We start from the raw sequence: 24,566 nt of genomic DNA, 5'->3' as shown, positions 1-24,566 counted from the left end.
TGAAAGAGGCAGGTAGGACAACTTGGTAGAGGTACAAGTTGAATACTCTAGATGCAGCGTGGCAATGCTATTAGAGGTTGTAGTACTGTAAGGCTAGCTGAGAGAGCACAGTCAGGCTCAGAGATATCCGGTAGGATCAAATTACCTAGCAAAGGTGTGAGGGCAAATAATCATTAAATAGGGATTTGCTATCACATGACTTAGGCATTTAAAGGGGAAGTAAAATATATATGTTAAATATGATCAGGTTCCTGACAGAGAACCAATGGTAACGCTAATTTGATCTGTGTGTTTGAACAAGTGGGATTCTTGAATCGGCCGTAGCTCAGGTGTTCTTTGTTAATTGCGGGTTTCTAAAGGTAGTATATACCCTGTAAAATTTATTGTGCAAATAGCAGAGATCAAATCTACGTTTTAGTGGAACATTACTAGTGGTTCTGTTTTTTTACGTATATATATATATATATATATATATATATATATATATATTTATATATATATATATATATATATATATACAATCCTAAAAATAAGGTTTTCATTGAGACATAACTTTCTTACTTGGTTAAATTATAATATAATTTCAAACCTCAATTGATCTATGTACGCATAATGAGTTTACTGAGACGAAAAGTTTCCCCTTAATCAGAAGAGCCTGGAGTGGAGACCAGGTAAGTGCAACTTTGAGGGGTAAAATCTCTAAAATCTTTACATTTTTAAAGCTGTCGCTAAGATAAGGTTACATAATTCTGCACTATGTGCAGAATTATGTAACGTTATTTTTTGCATTTACTGTCCCTTTAAAGGGGCATGATACTCAAACATGCTCTCTGTTCCATCTAATAGACAATATTTCAAAATGTATAACAGATCTTAGTTTTTTGAAAAATAAATGGTTCTTCTACTGTAATTTTTTTTTCCTATGTCGGTTTTCCATATTTTTATATGCACATCTTTGCACTAGTGTGCTTAATTGCTAATGTATAAGCTATATACTCTATATACTATGTACAGATTAAATAAAAAAAAAAGTCTTTAATATCTATTTAATAATCTTGCTAAGTCAGACTTTTAGGACTGTTAAAATCATATTCTAAAAGTGTGATTTGTATTTTACTCGAACTAATTTTGTAAAACACTTTTTCAGGATTTTTCTTCAGGTGAAGATGAAGCGTTGCAACTTCTAAGCAGAACATGGCCAATGAGCTAATCAGGAGTAGCCACCAACCACTAGCCTTGCCTGAACTTTATCTATGTTTTTAACTTCATTGCAGACATGACAGTTCTTATAGATACGGTTATAGCCAGTGACCCTAATAAGTAATGAGGGTGATTTTGCATTGAAAATTTAGACACAATTCAGCCTGAGTTATATACTTTACACCATATTGAGGTCAAATAAGGACAAAACAGTTTATCCTTAAGTCACTGTGGACAGCTACAACGGGATAGAGCCCTGAGCCTGACCATTTGTAGTCTTAAAAGGACTCATGAAGACCATGACTTGCTCCTTCATTTAGAAAATAGTGGAGAATTAAAGGGGGCATGAAAATGGATCATATCCAAGGACAGTGTTTCTTTCCGCTTATCCATATATCTACTAACCACTCCTCTTTCCTTCCAACCCTATCTCAATACTCCAAAGCATTCTTGCATACGGTCCATTCTTCTGGGTGGAATGTCCTTAATGGAGTTACAGATCTTCTAACAGACTGCGCAGATAGGGTCCCAGTATAAGAGAACAAGATCAGATATCAGTAAATCACAGAAGTAGACCAATACCAGCCTCCTTCAAAATATGAATCTTAAGAGACTGTCTCTGAGAGGTTCCTCAAAAAAAAAAAATATATATCTCCACTGTAAAGTTAAAAAATCTTTAATTTCCACTACTATATATACCCATCTGAATGGGGGCCGCCATTCATGAACTGCTGAGTCTTTTTTTATACTGGACAGTCAAACAGACTTTGTTGTACATGGTAAATAATGTTTGTATTTACATAGGGGAGGTTACAAAAGCATGTGTCACCCTGGAAGGTTCCCAGTTGGTTTGTTTGGAAGTATGCATTGTGTGGGTGCTGGTTTAGGGTCCCAGGAAGGGGGTGACCTTGTTATGGTCCTGGGTTTGATCCTTTGGCACCAAAAGTAACTGACTTCACCCAGTTTTGCTTTTAAACATTACTGTGAATCTGTTGGTGAGTGCCAAGTTTTCTGTGTGTTGTGTTGATAATGTTTGTAATGCTTCCCTGCGTGCCTGTCACCCAGACTGCTCTGGGGTTAACTGCCTGGGTTGCTGGGAACTTTGCAGCTGTTTGTCTGGGCTGTGGAGTTTGCTGTGGCTTAGGATGTGTACCCAGTCCAGTCTGTGAGTGCGGTCCATTCCTGTGTTTTGTATTTACATAGGGGAGGTTACAAAAGCCTGTGTCACCCTGGGAGGTTCCCAGTTGGTTTGTTTGGAAGTATGCATTGTGTGGGTGCTGGTTTAGGGTCCCAGAAAGGGGGAGACCTTGTTGTGGTCCTGGGCTTGATCCTTTGGCGCCAAATGTAACTGACTTTTGCTTTTAAACATTACTGTAAATCTGCTGGCGAGTGCCAGGTTTTCTGTGTGTTGTGTTGATAATGTTGCATATATAGATAGAGCTTTTCAATTGATGGTAGATCTGTATATCCTTCTCTGAGACAGTGAACAAAAGGAGTATTCGGATTCAATCTAAACTGCAATTTATAACCATTTTTTCTAATCAATATGATCAAATATAATCAGTGTAAAATGTCTATTTTATAAAGACATAAAATATAGAGAAGACAGGTCTAAGTGGGCTACCACATTTACCCAAGAGATATAAAATATATTATATTCCAGACAACCCATCTTTTTAAAATTACATAATACAAATCGCAGATTTGTTGGAGGAGCTTTTTATTTTAAAAGGGTTTATATTTAAAATCTACTTATTTAAATGTGAGGAATGAAGATGCAAAACTTGTGACCTTATTATTTTGTCAGATATTTAATTTGCTCTGTAATTGGACAAGAATGTAAATCAAAACAATATGTAAAAACACTTGACACTATAGTTGACTGTTTGATGTTAGAAAATTAAGAAGGCAACAAAGAAAGATTATTAACTGTAAGAGACACATCCTGAATTTGGGAACAAAATGATCATTATTATTAACATTGAGTATGCTGTAACAGATGTTTAAAGGGACAGTCAAGTCCAAAAAAAACTTTCATGTTTCAAATAGGGCATGCAATTTTAAACAACTTTCCAATATACTTTTATCACCAATTTTGCTTTGTTCTCTTGGTATTCTTAGTTGAAAGCTAAACCTAGGAGGTTCATATGCTAATTTCTTAGACCTTGAAGGCCGCCTCTAATTTAAATGCATTTTGATAGTTTTTCACACTAGAGCACATTAGTTCACGTGTTTCATATAGATTCACGAGCTCATGCACGTGAATTTACCATGGAGACAGCTCTGATTGGCTAAAATGCAAGTCTGTCAAAAGAACTGAAATAAGGGGGCAGTCTGCTGAGGTTTAGATACAAGATAATTACAGAGGTAAAACGTGTATAATTATAACTGTGTTGGTTATGCAAAACTAGGGAATTGGTGATTAAGGGATTATCTATCTTTTAAAACAACAAAAATTCTGGTGTTGACTGTCCCTTTAATGATTTTTTGATTACTTGTTCTGTGATTGTATAAGTTTATAATTATTAAAGAAAAATTAAAGTTCAATTCAGCTGTGGTACATTAATTGCTGCATAGTGATTCATACAAATCTTATTGAATAAGTGTATTTTTCATTGTTATTACTTCTTGGTCTCTGGAAATATAGTAACACAGGACTATTTTGTCAAGTAATTAACTTATAATTAATTTTTATAATACATCTTTATAGTTTAATATAAATGAGAGATGTGCATTGATTTTGTAACAAATTTAAAATCTTGCTTTTCAGTATACATGCTTTGGGGTAAAAAGAATAATAAACAGACAATAAAGGAACACATTTATAAAATATATAAACAAAATTTGACCAATGAACTAGCATTTGGTTGATCCAATTCTTCATGCCTATCACTGGCCCAGATTACAAGTCACGCGGTATGGTGAGATATGGTCTTTGCGTGTATAATGGTCACCTACTTGATATTACAAGTCATGCAATATGGCTTTCCCGTGAGCAATATGGCCTTTACCGCAACTATCTATTCCACATTCAAAGACCTGTTTTGCAAAACAAAAAAGTTTCACAAAACACATAAAAAATATGTTACAAAGTACACTAACACCCAAAAACTATACTATTAACCCCTAAACTGTTAACCCATAAATCGCCACCTCCCCGCATCGCAACTAATAAATAAACCTATTAACTCCTAAACCACCATCCCCCCGCATCACAACTAACTAAATTTCGACAACACTACTTAAAGCTATTAACCCTTAAACCGCCATCCCACCACATTGACAACACTAAATAACGCTAATAACCCCTAAACCGCCATCCCCCCACAATGCAAACACCTAAATTAAACTATTAACCCCTAAACCTAACACCCCCTAACTTTAACAAAATTAAAATACCCCTAAATTAAAGTTAAAATATACTAACTACCTTAAAATAAATAAAAACCTGTGAAACTAAATTAAAACTTAAGCTTAAACTAAAAAAACTAACATTACTTGTTTTACAAAAATTAATAAAACAAAAAATAAAAAGGCTACATTACAAAAAATAAATAAAAAACCTAACATTACTAAAAATAATAAAACCTAACATTACCAAAAAAAAAATAACATTACAAAAAAATAAACACTAAAATTACAAAAAATAAAAAAGTTACCATTACAAAATTATCCAAAATAATAAAAATTATTCCTATTCTAACATTAAAACCCCCAGCCCCCCCCCCAAATAAAAAATCCTAACTAAAAAAAACCCTAATCTAACCATTGTCCCCCGAAAAGGGGATTTGGGTGGGCATTGCCCATAAAAGGGCATTCAGCTCTTTTTCAGCCCAAATGTTTTTTTAAAAATCCCTAATCTAAAAAAAAATATCCACCCCAAAAATAAAAAATAAACTAACACTAATCATCAAATTTGTACTCACCAATGATGAAAGGCGGTACTCTATCTTCATCCTGGCAGCGAGCCATCTTCATCCATCGGTGGAGCATCTTCTACTATCTTCATCCAGTCCGTGGTCCATCTTCTAGCTTCATCCCGGTGGTGACAGCAAAGTCCTCAGCGATGTCATCAGCGACGACGGTCCTCCTCTTCAGAGTATAGACACAGAGCTCCTCTTCATGTGGTCTCCAGTAAAGTATCTATCATCCAATTGGCTGATTTTAATTTGTCAGCCAATAGGAATGCAAGGGTACCCCCATATAAAAGGGGTACCTTGCATTCAATCTTCAGTGTGCGGCTGGAGATCGCATGAAGAGGAGCTCCGTGTCGAAGAGGAGGACCAACGTCACCGATGACATCACCGAGGACTTTGCCTTCGCCACCGTGATAAAGCTAGAAGATGCATTGTGGGCTGGTTGAAGATTGTAGAAGACGCTCCGCCGTTGGATGAAGATGGCTTCCTGCCGGGATGAAGATGGAGTGCCGCCCTTCATCATTGTCGAGTACCAATTTGGGGATTAGTGTTAGCTGTTTTTTTTGGAGGGGTGTTTTTTTTTTTTAAGATTAGGGATTTTAACGGTTTTTTTTAGCTGAAAAAGAGCTAAATGCCCTTTAAAGGGCAATGCCTATCCAAATGCCCTTTTTGGGGTAATGGTTAGATTAGGGTTTTCTTAGTTATTTATTTTATTTTAGGCGGTTGTTAGGGGGTGTTTTTTTTTAAGGTAAAAGAGCTGTTAGCTTTGTGGCAATGCCCTGCAAAAGGTCCTTTTTAGGCCTATTGATAGTTTATTTTAATATTAGTTTTTTGGGGGGTTGTGGGGGTATTAGAATAGGAATAATTATATTTTTGGATAATTTTGTTTGTTATTTTTTGTAATGGTAGTTTTTTATTTTTTGTAATTTTAGTGTTTATTTTTTTGTAATGGTAGTTTTTTTTAAAAAATTTTGGTATTGTAGCTTTTTTAATTTTTTCTATTATTTATTTTTGTAAAACAAGTAATGTTAGTTTTTTTAGTTTAAGCTTAGGTTTTAATTTTGTTTCACATGTAAGTTTTAATTTCTTTAAGGTAGATAGTATATTGTAATTTTAATTTAGATGTATTTTTATTTTGTTAAAGTTAGGGGGTGTTAAGTTTAGAGGTTGATAGTTTAGTTTAGGTATTTGCGATGTGGGGGGATTAGGGATGGGCGAATGTGTAAATTTTCGAATTTCGAATGTAGAACGAATGTTATTACCGAAATTCGAATTCTAAATTCGAATGTCGATAAGAACGAATATTCTTAAAAATTCGAAAATCGAATGTTATTTACAGTTTTCGAATGTCACTTTCGAATTCGAATGTTTATAATTATATCGAATGTCCACATTCGAAATTTCGAATTTAACATTCTATTTAACAAATACTATTCAGAAGTTCAATAGTTCATGTGGTAGGGTGGGAATTTAGTAAATTGATACATAATAGATACAAATATATCATTTTGAATGTTTCCATATAGAATATTGCATAATTCGAATATTACATTTAAAGAAAGCATTACAAATACTATTACAAACATAAATTCGAATTTTTCGAATTCGAATATTGCATAATTCGAATATTACATTTAAAAGCATTAGAAATACAATCTAAATTCGAATTTTTCGAATTCGAATATTGCATAATTCGAATATTACATTTAAAGAAAAAGCATTAGAAATACTATTATAATCTAAATTCGAATTTTTCGAATTCGAATATTGCATAATTCGAATATTACATTTAAAGAAAAAGCAGTAGAAATACTATTACAATCTAAATTCAAATTTTTCGAATTCGAATATTTTCGAATGTAATCGTAAAATTCGAAACTGAACATTCGAAATGTTAGAATGTTATGTAAACATTCGAAATTCGATTCGAACGAACGAAAGTGTTAAAATTTGTGCCGTTTTTTCAAACGTTGTGAAACATTCGCCCATCCCTAGGGGGGATGGCGGTTTAGGTGTTAATAGCTTTATTTAGTGTTGGCGATGTAGGGGTTATTAGACTAGGGGCTTATGTTAGGGTGTTAGATTTTTTGATAACTTTTTTTTTCTTTATAGCCTTCAATGGGGAATTTGAAAATGCGATGATAATTTCGCAATTGCAGGTGTTTGGTTTTCTCCATTGATCTCTATGGGGGAATACGTGCACATGCACGCCAAGTCGGAACTTTGTTTGTGTGCAGTATGTGGGTTACCGCAGCATAACACACAGAAAAAAAAGGTATATTGAAACTTGTAATGATGGCGCAATAGAAATTGTGTTAAAGCCACATTGCGCGCGGTGTGTTCGCAATAGATTTACCACAGAACTTGTAATCTGGGCTACTGTGAGAAATTCAGGTCTATAGAGGGACATTTGGCTTTCACTTCCTGCTTTTAGAGAGTTGTGCCTGCTTGCAGTCATTTCTCCAATATTTTTTTACAACAAAAAGAAGAAAAATAACACATTTATTTTATTTTGCTTACATTGCAGTAATTTTGAGTATCTGAGTGCTTTAGAATAATCTTTTTTTCTTTTTTGTAAGACAAAACTCTTTGCTTTATTTTATTTTTTTAAATTTAATTTAACTTTAGTTTAAAATATTTTTCAGTTGTCCTGAAATAATTAATACTTAATAATTTCAGAGTTTTAGTGTTACTTTTAAAAGATCTTATACTGTTAAATGGCAATAGTACATTTTGCTATTTTGCAGCTTTTATATCCTGCATAGGAGATCGACTGATCTGTTTTCAGTGTTGTCTCATACCTGATGACTGGAATATCCTGTTACCAGCTAGGAATATTGTGACAGACACTGGCTACCCCAACAGGGTATCTCCGCCAGGAGGGTCCTTCCTGTCTCTGGAACTCATAGCTATAGAGCGGAGAAAAGTGATTATAGCCAGAGTCCACCCAAATAACCAGACAGAACCAGTATTTAGGTGGAACAAGAACATACTTTATTGTGAAAACATACACTCTTATATACGCCCAGCTCATCTTGATAAGGGTCTTATCAGACCCCCAGATCTCCCGACATTCCCACACCTCCAGACAGGCTAGCGCCACCATAGTGTCCATAGTCTCATAGAGTCTTAGTGGTATAGAGGTGATGGTTTCAGGGTGATCCCGGTGGAGTGGCAGCACCGTGATCACCCCATACACTGGGAAAGCCAGTGAGAGTAGGGTTGTAGAGGGAGGTCCGAAACCCCAAGTTCCCAGGGGAGCTCCCTTCCGGCAATCACCCCACTTCTTGCCCTCCCTAGGGGGTACCTATCCCCAAAAGAGCGGAGCTCTGGGGCAAAGGGTCGCTAGAGCGACCTGGGGTAAAAGTGAGTGGGTATCTGGTGTGGTGCAGAAAACCGGTAGTTCTTGGAGCCCGGCCAGCCAGAAAAGGGTTAGGCGGTCAGCGTTCAGCTCTTCCGGGAGGATGTACAAACAATAAAACAAGAACAGGTAGAGTTTGGGAGATCACATAAGCCCTGAAAAGGCCAAAACTGATGTAAAAAGTAGTGAGCCAGGTAGTAGGGGGGATGGGGGTACCCTTGGCAGTCTGGTATCTGTGACAGTGCTCCCCCTGAAATGTCTGGCAGACCCAGCTAGATCCACACATGGGTCAGCCTGTGGCTGTCTGGGGAGCTATTCCAACCGAGTTTACTGGGAAAGTCCACCAGAATTCCCATTTCCCTTTCCCACACCCGGTATTGGATGGTGAAGTTAAAGGACTGCAAGGCTAAACTCCACCACAATAGGCGTCCATTGTCCCCAGAAACTCTGTTGAGCCAGACCAGGGGGTTGTGGTCCTTGAGAATGGTGAAGGCCCTTCCATAGATTTGGATTGATTGAAGTTTTTTAAGGGCATTCTTTCTCCACCGCCATGTAGCGGTCCCCAACTACAGGCCACTGTAGTTGGGGACAAACTTGCAGTAGTACCCTGCGGTCCATAGAAAAGATAATACCTGGGTCATGGTCTTGGGGGTTAGCCAGTTCACGACTGCCTCAATTTTGTCCGGCTCCAGCCGCTGGTTCCCGCAGCCTACTCGGTGTCCAAGGTACTGGACCTCTGAGCGCCCTACCATACATTTGTCTGGCTTAAGGGTTAGTCCAGCAGGCTTGATGCGGTCCAGAATAATGCCTAGATTTAACAAATGGTCTTCTCAGGTATCACTGTAGACCGCAATGTTGTCCAGGTATGCGCAGGCATAGTCCTGGAGGCCATCAAGAAGGCGATCTACAATCATCTGGAAGGTCGCCGGAGCATTCTTCTTCCCAAACGGCATGACCTTAAACTGGTATAGGCCAAAAGGGGTGATGTAGGCTGACTTCAGAATAGATTCTGGGTCCAGAGGGATTTGCCAGTACCCCTTGTAGAGGTCTAGGGTGGTCAGGAAGTTGCCATGGGCGATGCGGTCTAGAAAGTCATCTACCCGGGGCATAGGGTAGGCATCGGTTGTGGTTCTGTCATTGAGCCTATGGTAGTCTATGCAGAACTGGGTGGTCCCATCCCATTTGGGTACTAGTACCACCGGGTATGCCCCTGTTGGACGGTTCAATGGCGCCTGTGTCCAGCATTTCCCTGAGCTCGCTGCGCATATTTTCTCTAACAGATTTGGCGACCCGGTATGCCGGTTGCCGCAGGGGAGCCTGTCCCAGGGTCTCCACTTTGTGTACCGCTACTGTGGTGTACCCAGGGTCAGCAGAGAACATGTCTCATTGGATCTCTAGCACCTGCTTGACTTGCTCTCTCTGCCTAACCCCTAGCCTCTTGTCTATGTGTATGTCAACTACGCCTGTGGGAGCCCTATTCTGCCCAGGTAGCTCCGGCATGGGGAGACTTTCTAAGTCCTAAATGGCTGAAGCAAATATGGCGGCCACGTCCTCTGGCCTCTCCTGGTATGCCTTTAGCATGTTCACATGAAAGGTCCGCATTTAGCTACCAGATAGGTTGTGTCACACAGCTGCTCTATCACTCGATAGGGTCCCTGCCAGAAAGGCTATAGCTTGTCTGTCTTGACAGGCTTGAGGGCCATGACCTTCTGCCCTACATCTAGGGTCCGGTTACGAGCATTCTGGTCGTACCACCGCTTCTGCCTACCTTGAGCAACATAAAGGTTCTCTCGCACCCTATCGGCGAGGTCCTTCAGTTGGTCCCTGAACTCCAGGAGTTACCCACAATGGAGTGCCCTTCTTCCCCAACTGATCCTTCCCAGCGGGCTCTTAGTAGGTCACCCTCCGGCCATACACTAATTCAAAGGGGGAGAACCCAGTGGATTCCTTTTGCACCTCTTGGAATGCAAACAGGAGGTGTGGGAGGTATCTCTCCCAGTCTTTATGAGAGGCCAAGAATGTCCTAAGCAGCTGCTTCAGGGTCCCGTTGAACCTCTCACACAACCCATTATTCTGGGGGTTGTTTAGAGAGCTCTGCAGGGATTTTATCCCACAAAGCCTCCATAGCTGCTGGGTGAGCTCAGCAATGAACTGGGTTCTTTGGTCTGAGATCACTTCCTGGGGGAAAACCAGGCAAATATCTGAAGCAGCTCATCAGCCACTGTTTTAGCCTGGTCATTGGACAGGGAGATTACCTCCGAGTATCGGGTGGCATAATCTACCGCTGTCAGTATATACTTTTTCCCGGAGGGGCTTGGACCTGGCAAGGGACCAATAATGTCTACAGCTACACTGCTGAAGGGTTCATCAATGATGGGGAGGGGGTGCAGGGAGGCTTTGGAGTGGTCCCCTGTCTTGCCTACTCTCTGGCAAACATCACAGTTCCGGCAGTAGTGCCTAACATCCCCTGTAACCCCTGGCTAAAAGAAGTTCTGAGTCAGTCGGTGACAGTTCCTAGTGATGCCTAGATGTCCTGCCAGGGGAATGTTGTGCCCTATATGCAGCAGGTCGTACCGATACTTCTGTGGTACCACCAGCTGGCGCTTTGGCATCTGCCTGTCTCCTCAACTCTTAGTAACCCTATATAGGAGCCCTCTCTCTTATTCAAAACGGTCACCTCCTAGGCCCCCTGGGTCAGCCCCTGCCCGGGCATGGTAGGAAGCTAAGGTCGGGTCTCTTAAGGTCTCCTAGGTGAAGTCGGTGGGGGGCGCCCAGGAGATCTGGTCAGTGGTCGGGGTAGGAGTCGGGGCATAGTGGCTTACCTGGGTCCCCAGATCATGTGCAGTGCCCTGTTGTCTGACTTGCTGGCAGGTGGTGACTGGGCTAGCATCCATGGGGCTGTCCCATACAAAGGAGGAAGTGAGGTGCCCAGCAAGACCTTGGCGGGTCAATGGTTCATGACCCCCACTTCCACAGCACGGGAGCCGGCACCCCAATCCAGGTGAACCTGTGCTGTAGGGATCCGGAGCACCTTACCCCCAGCCACATGTACTGTAAGGGACTTCCATGTCCGGTTCAAATTGGTGACCATGTGTGGCTGGACAAGGGTAACAGTGGCTCTGATGTCTTGTAGTCCCTGTGCCTGCCAGCCATTGATCTAGATGACCTGGCTGTGGTGCAGGTGGTTGTCTCTGGTTGCAGCTTGTACGGGGTCTACCTCATGTAGGATCCTGATCTCTTCCTCTGCCCAATCAGCATAGTCAGCTGGGCCCTCTGTGTCCAAACAGTGGGTGGCAGTCCTGTAGCCTCCACCAGGGGCTCTCGTCTATTGAGCTGGTGGTGGATTCCTTGCTTTTTCCCCCAGTGGACAGTGTGCCCGGTTGTGACCCATCTGATTGCACCCATAGCATCTCCGGGGTGAGCTGGGCCTGGAGGGGTGGGAGGGTGCCTGCTGGGTCTGGGGGTACTGTGGAGCCACCTATGGGCAAGCGGAGACTGTAGTGGAGAAGCTCACTGGGCGAGGCTCAGGTCATGCCTGACGCCGAGCATCCAAGAACTGGTCAGCAAGGGCAGTGGCTTGGTCGACTGTCTTGGGCTTCTGATCCCTGACCCACTCTAGTACCTCCGGTGGGAAGTGATTGTAGAAGTGCTTGAGCAAAATGAGCTGGGTGGCTTTTGCCAGGGTGGTTACCTGGCACCCTGTTAACCAATAGTCCTAGGAGCGGGTGAACCAGTGTGTCCACTCCGTGAAAGGCTGCCCTCTGGTCTCCTGAGTCCTTGAAACTTCATCTGGTGATCCTTCGGCATGATAGCATGCTGGGCTAGGATGTGCTCCTTCACCTGGTCATAGTTCTTTATGTCCTCCGAGGGAACAGTTTGGAAAGCCTTTAGGGCTCACCCTGATAACTTTCCAATCAGGAGGGTGCCTTGGTCAGCACTGGCAATGCCCTGCAGTTCGCACTGCGTCTCAAACCTTTGGAAGTATCTGTCTACCTCCTTGTCTTCTTCTTTATAGGCATGGAATGCTTCATGTGGTAACTTCCTTTTCAGGGGAGAAGGCTCGAGAGTGACCGGCACGGCTCCCCCCATAGACTTCTAGACCTCCAACATTTGGAGGCGGGTGGCGTCTGCGATTATCCGGGTGATAACCTCTTCTGGTGGTGTGGTCCCATAGAGATCCAGTCACCACTGGATCTCCCTCTGGATATCGGACATGGCTGTCCCCCCGGTTGATATGTCTCTCAGCCGGTCACTGCTCCGACTGCTGAAGGGCTCACTAACCTGCTCGGTCGCCTTCCATCAACTCGCTGATCGCTGCTTTGGATTTGTTGCCGGCAACTTACCCCCGAGCTTCCAACAGGTCTTTGAGCGTACTCTTCCTGAGCTTAGAGTACTGGTGCTCCATCCGAAGAGAGCTTCAGTTGGTGGTTTGGATGTTCCAGGTAAACTGAAGCATCCCACCGCTGCCAACCAGTAGTGACGGACACCGGCTATCCTGACTGGGTAGCTCCACCAGGAGGGTCCTTCCTGTCTCTGGAACTCATAGCTATAGAGCAGAGAAAAGTGATTATAGCCAGAGCCCACCCAAATAACCAGACAGGACCAGTATTCAGGTGGAACAAGAACATACTTTATTGTGAAAACACACACTCTTATATATACCCAGCTCATCTTGATAAGGGTCTTATCAGATCCCCAGATCTCTCCCCATTCCTGCCCCTCCAGACAGGCTGGCACCCCCATAGTGTCCATAGTCTCATAGAGTCCCAGTAGTATAGAGGTGGTGGTTTCGGGGTGATCCTGGGGGAGTTGCAGCACTTTTTAAGGGTGTCGTTTGGAAGCCCTCGGCCCCCACAGTCTAAAAAGTGACATAATTAATCGCTGGGGGCCGGAGCGGCAGCTGATCAAACATACACCGGGTCGGCCAGGGGGAGTAGGGTTGTAGAGGGGGGTCCAAAAAGCCCAAGTTCCCAAGGGAGCTCCCTTCCGGCAATCACCCCAACTCTTGCCCTCCCTAGGGGGCACCTATCCCCAAAAGAGCGGAGCTCTGGGCCAAAGGGCTGCTGGAGCGACCTGGGGTAAAGATGAGTGGATATCCGGGGTGGTGCAGCCGGCCGGTAGTTCCAGGAGCCCGGGTAGCCGGTAAGGGGTTAAGCAGTCAGCGTTCAGCTCTTCCATGAGGAGCTAAAAACAATAAAACAAGAACAGGAAGAGTTTAGGAGATCACATAAGCCCTGAAAAAGTCAAAACATATGTAAAAAGGAGTGAGCCAAGTAGTAGGGGGTGTGGGGGTAGCCTTGGCAGCCTGGTATCTGTGACAAATATGATGGGACATCACTAAGCTACAAGTTATCACTTAATTTTATGTGAGCTGAATAGTATGAAGACAAAACTCTTTTGCAGTTTGCCTAGTACTTATGTCATGCTTGAAGCTGGGGTATTCTGTTACTGACGAGGACTACACTAAATTCACACACTAGGCCTCATATGTACCCTCTGTGCCAGTGCTGGTAAGCCTTGATAGTAGTACCGATTTTACTGGATCATTTTGGCACTTCATTTACACTATCATCCCGCTACTGATGCTGTTGCTACTCCACTGGATCTGATGCTACGATCTTGCGTCTGTTTTATATGATATGAGGTACACCATTGGACCATGTGGTTTTGTTTCTGATGCTGGTGTATCCTATTACTGACAAAGGAAATGCTGTATCAGCAAACAATACACTAAGACCTAGATTGCGAGTGTAGTGCAATATTGCTTTAAGCGAGCACAATATTTGCGCTCCACTCAGTAATAACAGTGCATGTAAATGTGCGCTGATATTTAAAGTTAGTTCGCATTGTCTGGAAGCCTTGCGCTCATGAGAGGACGCTTCCATAAGCTCCAATGGGAGTCTCATTCTCATGCCGTCATACGCAGCAAAGCACATAGCGCAATGCAGGGAGCAATTCTCACAACATTGGGCAGCAAAATAAAAATATATATGTATATGAATAGATATTTATCACCTAGATTACGAGTTTTGCGTTAGGAGGGGTGCAGTGCTAACGAGCAGTTTATGCTCACCGCTCACCTACAGACAACGCTGGTATTACGGTTTTCTACAAACCCGGCGTTAGCCGCAAAAAAGTGAGCGAAGAGCAAAATTTTGCTCCACATCTCACCTCAATACCAGCGCTGCTTACGTTAGCGGTGAGCTGGTAAAACGTGCTCCTGCACGATTTCCCCATAGGAATCAATAGGGGAGAGCCGACTGAAAAAAAAACCTAACACCTGCAAAAAAGCAGCGTAAAGCTCCTAACGCAGCCCCATTGATTCCTATGGGGAAATAAAAGTTATGTCTACACCTAACACCCTAACATGAACCCCGAGTCTAAACACCCCTAATCTTACACTTATTAACCCTAATCTGCCGCCCCTGACATCGCCGACACCTACATTATATTATTAACCCCTAATCTGCCACTCCGGACACCGCCGCCAACTACATTATACTTATGAACCTTTAATCTGCTGCCCCCAACATCGCCGAACCCTACATTATATTTATTAACCCCTAATCTGCCGTCCCCAATGTTGCCGCAACCTAACTACATTTATTAACCCCTAATCTGCCGCCCCCAACGTCGCCACCACTATAATAAAGTTATTAACCCCTAAACCTAAGTCTAACTGTAACCCCCCTAACTTAAATGTAATTTAAATAAATCTAAATAAAATTACTATAATTAACTAAATTATTCCTATTTAAAACTAAATACTTACCTATAAAATAAACCCTAAGCTAGCTACAATATAACTAATAGTTACATTGTAGCTAGCTTAGGGTTTATTTTTATTTTACAGGCAACTTTGTATTTATTTTAACTAGGTACCTAGTTAAAATAAATACAAATATACCTGTAAAATAAAACCTAACACTACACTATAATTAAATAAATTAACTAAATTAAATACAATTAATTACAATTAAATAAAATTATCTAAAGTACGGAAAAAACCCCCCCACTAAATTACAGAAAATAATAAAATAATTACAAGATTTTTAAACTAATTACACCTACTCTAATCCCCCTAACAAAATAAAAAAGCCCCCCAAAATAAAAAAGCTCTACCCTACATTAATTACAAATAGCCTTTAAAATGGCCTTTTGCGGGGCATTGCCCCAAAGTAATCAGCTCTTTTACCTGTAAAAAAAAGTACAAATCCCCCCCAACATTAAAACCCACAACCCACATAACCAACCCTACTCTAAAACCCACCCAATACCCCCCTTAAAAAAAATAACATTAACCCCTTGATGATCACCCTACCGTGAGATGTCTTCATCCAACCGGACAGAAGTGGTCCTCTAGACGGGCAGAAGTCTTCATCCAGAGGGCATCTTCTATCTTCATCCATCCGGCGCGGATCGGGTCCATCTTCAAGACATCCGACGCGCAGCATCCTCTTCAAACGGCAGCCGATGACTGAATGAAGGTTCCTTTAAATGACGTCATCCAAGATGGCGTCCCTTCAATTCCGATTGGCTGATAGAATTCTATCAGCCAATCGGAATTAAGGTAGAAAAAAATCCTATTGGTTGATGCAATCAGCCAATAGGATTGAACTGGCATTCTATTGGCTGATTGGAACAGCCAATAGAATGCCAGCTCAATCCTATTGGCTGATTGGATCATCCAATAGGATTGAAGTTCAATCCTATTGGCTGATCGGAATTGAAGGGACACCATCTTGGATTACGTCATTTAAAGGAACCTTCATTCAGTCGTTGGCCGTCGTTTGAAGAGGATGCTCTGCGTCGGATGTCTTGAAGATGGACCCGCTCTGCGCTGGATGGATGAAGAAAGAAGATGCCGTCTGGATGAAGACTTCTGCCCGTCTTGAGGACCACTTCTGCCTTGTTGGATGAAGACTTCTGCCTGTCTGGAGGACCACTTCTGCCCGGTTGGGTGAAGACGTCTCACGGTAGGGTGATCTTCAGGGGGTTAGTGTTAGTTTTTTTTAAGGGGGGATTGGATGGGTTTTAGAGTAGGGTTGGTTGTGTGGGTGGTGGGTTTTAATGTTGGGGGGATTTGTACTTTTTTTACAGGTAAAAGAGCTGATTACTTTGGGGCAATGCCCTGCAAAAGGCCCTTTTAAGGGCTATTTGTAATTTAGTGTAGGTTAGGGCTTTTTTTATTTTGGGGGGGCTTTATTATTTTGTTAGGGATATTAGATAAGGTGTAATTAGTTTAAAAATCTTGTAATTATTTTATTATTTTCTGTAATTTAGTGGGGGTTTTTGTACTTTAGATAATTTTATTTAATTGTAATTAATTGTATTTAATGTATTTAATTATAGTGTAGTGTTAGGTGTAATTGTAACTTAGGTTAGGATTTATTTTACATGTAAATTTGTCTTTATTTTAACTAGGAAGTTATTAAATAGTTAATAACTATTTAATAACTATTGTACCTAGTTAAAATACATACAACGTTGCCTGTAAAATAAAAATAAACCCTAAGCTAGCTACAATGTAAACAGAATGACCCCTCATATTGCAAAAATGTAAAATAAATTAGTGCTGTGAAGCTTACAAAAAATGGAGCTATATCTATACTAATAACACTAACTTTGTTATTTTATTTTCTTCCTTATCTTATTCCTTCTCCTTCTCCTCTTTTTTCCTCCTTATTTACCTTATCCCAATTTGTCCTATCCTTCCTTATCTTATCATTCTTCCTCCTTACCCTACTCATTCCCTCATTCTTCCTTCCTAATATCCTTTTCCTACCCTGCCCGTCTACAATATGACTGCATAGATAAAAAAAAGATGAGAAAACGAGTTGTAGGCACCATCTGTTTGTGCATGGTGAGCATGGTGTGCGTGTGCTCTGTGTTTCAGCATGTGAATAGAGATATGGAAGGTCTGTGAAATTGTGCAGATATGAGAGGTGTATGAATGCAACTATGAATGAATGAAAGATACCAACGTTGTGAAAGAAGAGTGAATAGAAATATGAATGGCTTATGAATAGACATTCATTTGGATCTTAAACAGGGAAGCAACAGGACACTGGTAGAGGTGTCTTGGGTAACCTGAAAGTAAATGTCTAGCAGTTTATTGTAAGAACTTGCTATATTTTATTATTAGTTATTTTTCTTAAGCAAGTACTATATTTATAAAGCGTGTTTGCCTAAAAATGGGTGGTTGTTTAACCCTTGCTGACTGGAAGTAAAGATATTTGTTTAAAAGAGGATATCGTGTAGAGCTGCCTCTACCCCTGTGTGCAGTCGTACAGCTGATAACCAAGACACAGGAACCGTAGACTCTTTGGAGAGGTTAAAAGACGAGCGAACACGGGAATCCGTACTGTACATACCAGTGGGAGATTTGCTGTTTGACGTGAGGGCAGCTATCTGGACAGCTGTTAAAGGTCCAGGAGGCTTTTGTGGCACTTATAAAGTGCTGTTCATCTTGTAAGTACGATTTATATTTTGCGTGTGCAGAGCCATTGTCACACTGATGTACACTATTGTGGCGCCTTCTTCTGTTTTATCCTATTTCTAGACCTGCCATACTTGAATTGCCGTCAAGCTTTTAGAAGAAGCATTGCAGCCGTGTGACTGATACATCAGAGACATTTGTTTGTGGACTTAAGTTCTTAAGTATTAACACCGTACCATAGGAATTATATATATATTTTTACTGTTTGACACTTTCACTGTTGGTTATATAATTTTTGTGCTAACACATATATGTTTATCATTTGGTTGTGTAACACTGGATAATTATATTTCTGCAATATATAGGTTGACACTATTTATTGGATGCTATAACTTAGTATGCTATTTAATGGTTGTTATAATCTAGTGTGCTGTTTTTGACACTATACAATTTGGTCTAACTATTGTATCAATATGCACTACTTAGTATTTGTATTTTGTATATGATATTTTCGATATTGGGTACAAGACTCGTTGTTATTACGAGTATAATTTTTCTAATAGGGTTATATTGTGACACAATTGGTTTGCTATTGCAATTTTTGATCACCATTATGTTATATTACTTTTTCGATATTAATATAGGCGCATCTGACTCTTATACACACTTACTGCTTATGTGTCTATGGAATACATTGGAAGAAAAAGCTTTGCAAAAGTTTATATTTTTAAAATGCATTTAAAATGAAAAGGTATTTGTTTAATATATAATAAAATTAATATGGGGCCACAAATAAAAATAGTTTGACTGCTACAATAGAATTAAAGTAAGAACATTACAGTATTGCTTCCAGAATGAGATTAGATTCAGAAAGCAAATGCATTTAACTTAATGTATTTATTTATTTATTCATTTTTGGCCAAAGGCTGGTTGTGGGAAGTGAAAGAAAAATCTTAGGCAAGTGTGACCCCAAGACATTGGGCAAGTGGGGTTGGGGTAATGAACAGTTATAGAAAGTTGGGGGTAGAGATTTTGGAAGGGGGGATAAGGAGATCAGTTTTAGAGAGATTTAGCTTAAGGTAGTGAGAGGACATCCAGGATGAAATACTAGAAAGACAGTTGGTGACACGAGTTAGTAAGGAAGGGGATAGGTCTGGTGTAGAGAGGGAGATTTGCGTATAATCAGCATACAAATTATATTGAATTCCATGGGACTTTATTACGGAACCTAAGAATGATATATAAATTGAGAAGAGAAGGGGACCAAGGACAGAGCCTGTTGGTAGCCCAACAGAAAGTGTAAAAGGGTCAGAGAAGGAGAACTACAATAGGACTGTGCCAAAGATGCCAAAGGATTAGAGCGATTAGAGCAAAAGAGGGTGGTTAGCATGTCAAAGGCTGCAGACAGATCGAGAAGAATCAACAGAGAAAAGTGGCCTTTTGATTTTGCTTTAAAGGGACAGTCAAGTCCAAAATAAACTTTCATGATTTAAATAGGGCATGCAATTTTAAACAACATTCCAATTTACTTTCATCACCAATTTTGCTTTTTCTCTTGGTATTCTTAGTTGAAAGCTAAACCTAGGTAGGTTCATATGCTAATTTCTTAGACCTTGAAGGCCGCCTCTTATCTGAATACATTTTGACAGTTTTTCACCACTAAAGGACGTTAGTTCATGTGTGTCATATAGATAACATTGAGCTCACGCACGTGAAGTTACCTAGAAGTCAGACCTGATTGGCTAAAATGCAAGTGTGTCAAATGAACTGAAATTAGGGGGCAGTTTGCAGAGGCTTAGATACAAAGTAATTACAGAAGTAAAATGTATATTATTATAACTGTGTTGGTTATGCAAACTGGGGAATGGGTAATAAAGGGATTATCTATCTTTTTAAACAACAAAAATTCTGGTGTTGACTGTCCTGTTAATTAGTTCATTAGTAACCTTAATGATTGATTGAGGCAAAATTGAGATTGCAATTGATCAAAGAAAGATTTGAATGTGAGGAAATGTGATAAACATGTATATACAAGACTTTCCAGAAGTTTGCAGGCAAGGGGGATTAGGGACATAGGGCAGTAGTTGGATGGGGATAATGGATCAAGTGAAGATTTTTTTGAGGAAAGGTGTGATTAGTGCATGTTAAGGGAAGAGGGAGATATACCAGTGCTGAGGGAGAAATTATAAATATGTGTGAGGATTGGAGTAAGAGGAGGGGAGGAGGGCATTAGTTGTGACTGATGGGATCACGAAGACAGGTAGTGAGGTGACAGGAAGTTATAAGGGCAGAAACTTATTCCTCAGTAGCAGGGTTTTGGGTGTGACATAAGAGTAGAGAAGTAATCATTCTTAGAGAGATGAACTTGGAATAAAGAAAGTCAGCTTAACGGGGATTTTCTCCCAACGTCGCTCAGGAGTGCAAGAACATTTACATAGGTAGTGTGTCAGAGGAGTGTGCCAGTAACTTTTGAGCTATGGTAGGAGGTGCCAAATTATCAAAGACGAATGTAAAAGTGTAATTATAGTGACAGATAGATTGGTCAGGGTAGGAAAAAGAGGAGATGGAAGAGAGCAGAGGTTTGAGAGAGTTTCAAAGATGTTGCTGATCTAGTAACTTGATGCTTCTGTGGAGTTTGGTGTGAGGGTTAGAAGGAAGGAGAGCAGTATGAAGTGCTGTAATGTTATAAGTGGGGATATGATAGTCAGAAAGAGGAAATGGGTACATTTTGATGTTTGAGAGAGTGCATAGAAAGCTTAAAATCAAAGACAGTCAAAAAGGTGAGCATTCATCTTTGTGAGTGGTAGAGTTGGACCATTGTGACAGACCGTAAGAGGAAGTGTACTGGAAAAGTCTTTTTGCAGCAGGGACTTTGTCAGTAGGGAAGTTCAATTCCCTAAGAATTAGAGCAGGGATGTCTTAGGAGAGGAAATAAGGTAGCCAGGTCACAAAAGTATCAAGGAGAGAGACAGGAGAGAAAAAGTTAATCATGTGGGATTTGAAGGAATAAAATGTAAGGGAAGAGATGGGTTGTATTTGTTGAAGGGTGCAGCCAGAGGAAAGTAACATATTTATACCATCTCCTTGTCTGTTTCCAGGCCTCTGGGTTTGAGACCTCCATCTGACAGTGCAGTAGGGTAGGCTGTGTCTGTAGAAGAGAGGCAGGTTTTTGTGAGAGACAGGAGGTTAGAGAATGGGTGATGAATAGTCGTGGATAAAAGTGAGCTTGCTGCACACAGAGTAAGAGTTCCAGAGTGCACAAGCAAAGGTGGGTCTTGCTTTTAGATGCAAGAGAAACTTGAATTAGGTTTCCAAAGTTCTGTTTTTTAGGTCTATGGAAAGGCATACATGTGTAGACAAGTTTTGGAAGTTGTGTCGGACCGGGATCGGATAATATATCGCCAGCAGGTAGTATGAGCAAGAGGAAGAGTGACATAGGATGAAATACAGATTTGCAGTATTGAGAGAGTCTTTGGAATGTGGTACAGGGTGGAGAGAGAGAGAGTTTAGGAATGTGTAAAGTTCACGAGAGCAGAAGTGAGTTGTGGATAAAAGAAATGGGCCAATGAATAATACAGGTGGTAAAGGGGGAAGGGGAAGTAAATGAAAAATGTTGTTTGCTGTATAGACAAGCGGTATCAAAAAGGAACATGAAGATATGGAGCATGTTGCAAAAAGGGAAACAGTGAAACACATAAAACACAATATTACAAGAGTACTTGCAAAGTGTCTTGTCTCTTGTTCAATCCTTGTTCTAATTCATGTATAATGCTTTTGCTTAATTGCCTCACTTACAAAATGCTCACTTAATAAATGTCAACATATGCTATTATAAAATATGCTATTTATTGGCAGGGCAATTACCTGGGTCCACTAAATTAGTTAATTAGAGGATCAAAGACAGTCAAAAAGGTGAATTGGAAAGTTAGATTCTGGATAGGTCTGGGCTAGATGTTATAATAAACAGACAATAGAATTTGGAGGAGGTTGAAGTTATATCATTAGTCAGCTATAAAAGTAAGAATAATATCAATATTAAAGTATTGACAAGGACATACCAAAAGAGAGATACACAGAGGAGAAAAGCATCAGAATGCAGTGAAATGTGCAGGAGATGGCACAGGGACTCTATTCACATACTGTAAGAGAGTTACACTAAGCAGAAAAGCACCAGAATGCAGTGAATTGTGCAGGAGATGGTACAGGGACTCTATTCACATACTGCAAGAGAGTTACACTAAGCAGAAAAGCACCAGAATGCAGTGAATTGTGCAGAAGATGGTACAGGGACTCTATTCACATACTGCAAGAGAGGTACACTAAGCAGAAAAGCACCAGAATGCAGTGAATTGTGCAGGAGATGGTACAGGGACTATATTCACATACCATTAAAGAGTTGCACAGAGAAGAAAATAACCAGAATGCAGTGTATTGTGCAGGAGATAGTAAAGGGACTCTATTCACATACCGTAAGAGAATTACACTAAGCAGAAAAGCACCAGAATGCAGTGAATTGTGCAGGAGATGGTTACAGGGACTCAATTCACATACCAAAAGAGAGATAGAAAGAGGTGAAAAGCACCAGAAAGCAGTGAATTGTGCAGGAGATGGTACAGGGACTCGATTCACATACCAAAAGAGAGATAGAAAGAAGAGAAAAGCACCAGAAAGCAGTGAATTGTGTAAGAGATGGTACAGGGACTCTATTAACATACTTGAAAGCAGAAGAGAGAGAATAGGGTTAACTTGATGTAGTGTGCATTCCTTCAGAAGTTTGTTAGCATAAGCGGCACTGTGGTGAACATAATTCTTGTGTTATTCTTTTGCTTAATTTCCTCACTTACAAATTGCACTCTGCCCATGCAATACACACCCCATGACATGGTTAGAAAGGAATGGTGAGAACATCATCATTATGGGTCTAGGGGAAAATGGCAGTTGTGTGCATTACTAGGCTCTCTGAAATCTAATGACCTGTGATGCTGGGTCAAGTAGCTCAGCAAATTGTGAAATGACTGTGATAACCTGGAAAGACAAAAATGTTCCACTCACATCACCCAGCAAAACTGTACAACCTAAGTCTTTAGGTCTGCACTTGGGTTAATGTTAAAGCAACACTATTGTCTGGAGAATTATTTCACAGAGATTACTCTCTCAATGCATGTAAATCCATCAGCAGCAGAATCAGAGCTCTTTATTAACACAATGAAAAATAGATAGAAACAGAAATATTGTATCCAAAATGCATCATAGGTAGTGAGCCCTCATGGAAAAAAAATTCTATAGTAAATATATTTTACTTTTTTTTTAAGTGTATCAGAGCTCCCAACTGTCCCAAATACGGCCTAGATTACGAGTGGATTGTAATATTGCTCTTTCGCAAGTGCATTATTTGCTCTCCACTCAGTAATACCAGTGCACGCAAATGTGTGCCAGTATTACAAGTCAGATGCAATGCGAACACGACCTCGCGTTTGCATTGCCTGGAACCCTTGCGCTCACGAGAGCACACTTACATGGGCTCCAATGGGAGTCTCATTCTCATGCCATCAGGCACGGCAATCCACCAAGCGCAATGCAGGGGGTAAGTCGCACAGCGTTGTGCAGCAAAATAAAAAGGTATATGAATATATACATATATGTTTATACGTGTATATACACATATTAACACATAAATATATATGTATATAACCATATACATATATATTTACAATAAAAACAGAGTCCACCATTCACCTCTATGTAAAGTTTTGTTTTTTTCAAACACCCCACATCTGGTTAATTGCGCTAGGTGCAAAATGGTCTATATAGGGTATATGTATACTAGTATTGCATAAACAATAAACAACTTGTATGGGTTTAATCATTTGAACAGTAACCATGCAAATGGACTTGGAATGACTTAAAAAAGAAAGTGATAAAATTGCCTGTTACATTTAATGTTTTTGCACAGAATATTAGAATTTAACAATGTCATATGGTGAGACCTATTATAAAAAGCTGCTTTTTTAATGTCAATACTTTGCATACGTTAAAGGGACAGTAGAGTAAAAATTAAACTTTTATGATTTAGACATAGGGGCCGATTTATGAAAGTGCGAGCGGATATGGTATGATGTAGCATATCATGTCTGCCGCACACCGATAAAGGCCAACAGCATACTCTGTCTGCATTTATCATTGCACAAGCAGTTCTGGTGAACTTTATCATTGCACAAGCAGCCTCAGAGCAGTCGGACAAGTTATGGAGCAGCGGTCTTTAGACCGCTACTTCATAACTACTGTTTCCAGTGAGCCTGAGGACTCGCACAGAAACAGGGGCATCAAGCTCCATTCAGAGCTTGATAATTCGGCCCTATAGAATGCAATTTGAAACAACTTTCAGATTTACTTCTATTATTTAATTTGCTTTATTCTCTTCATATTCTTTGTTGTAAGGTATAGCTAGGTATGCTCAGGGGCAGCAATGCTTCATAGTTTAGAGCAAGCTGCTGATTTGTGGCTGCACATATTTGCCTCTTATCATTGGCTCACCTAATATATTCAGCTAGCTTCTAGTTGTCCATTGCTGCTCCTTCAATACAAGTACACCAAGAGAATGAAACACATTTGGTAACAGAAGAAAATTGAAAAATTGTTAAGAAAAAAA

This window comes from Bombina bombina, chromosome 4, assembly GCF_027579735.1.
Source record: "Bombina bombina isolate aBomBom1 chromosome 4, aBomBom1.pri, whole genome shotgun sequence".
NCBI lineage: Eukaryota > Metazoa > Chordata > Amphibia > Anura > Bombinatoridae > Bombina > Bombina bombina.
This window is presented reverse-complemented; position numbering follows the sequence as displayed.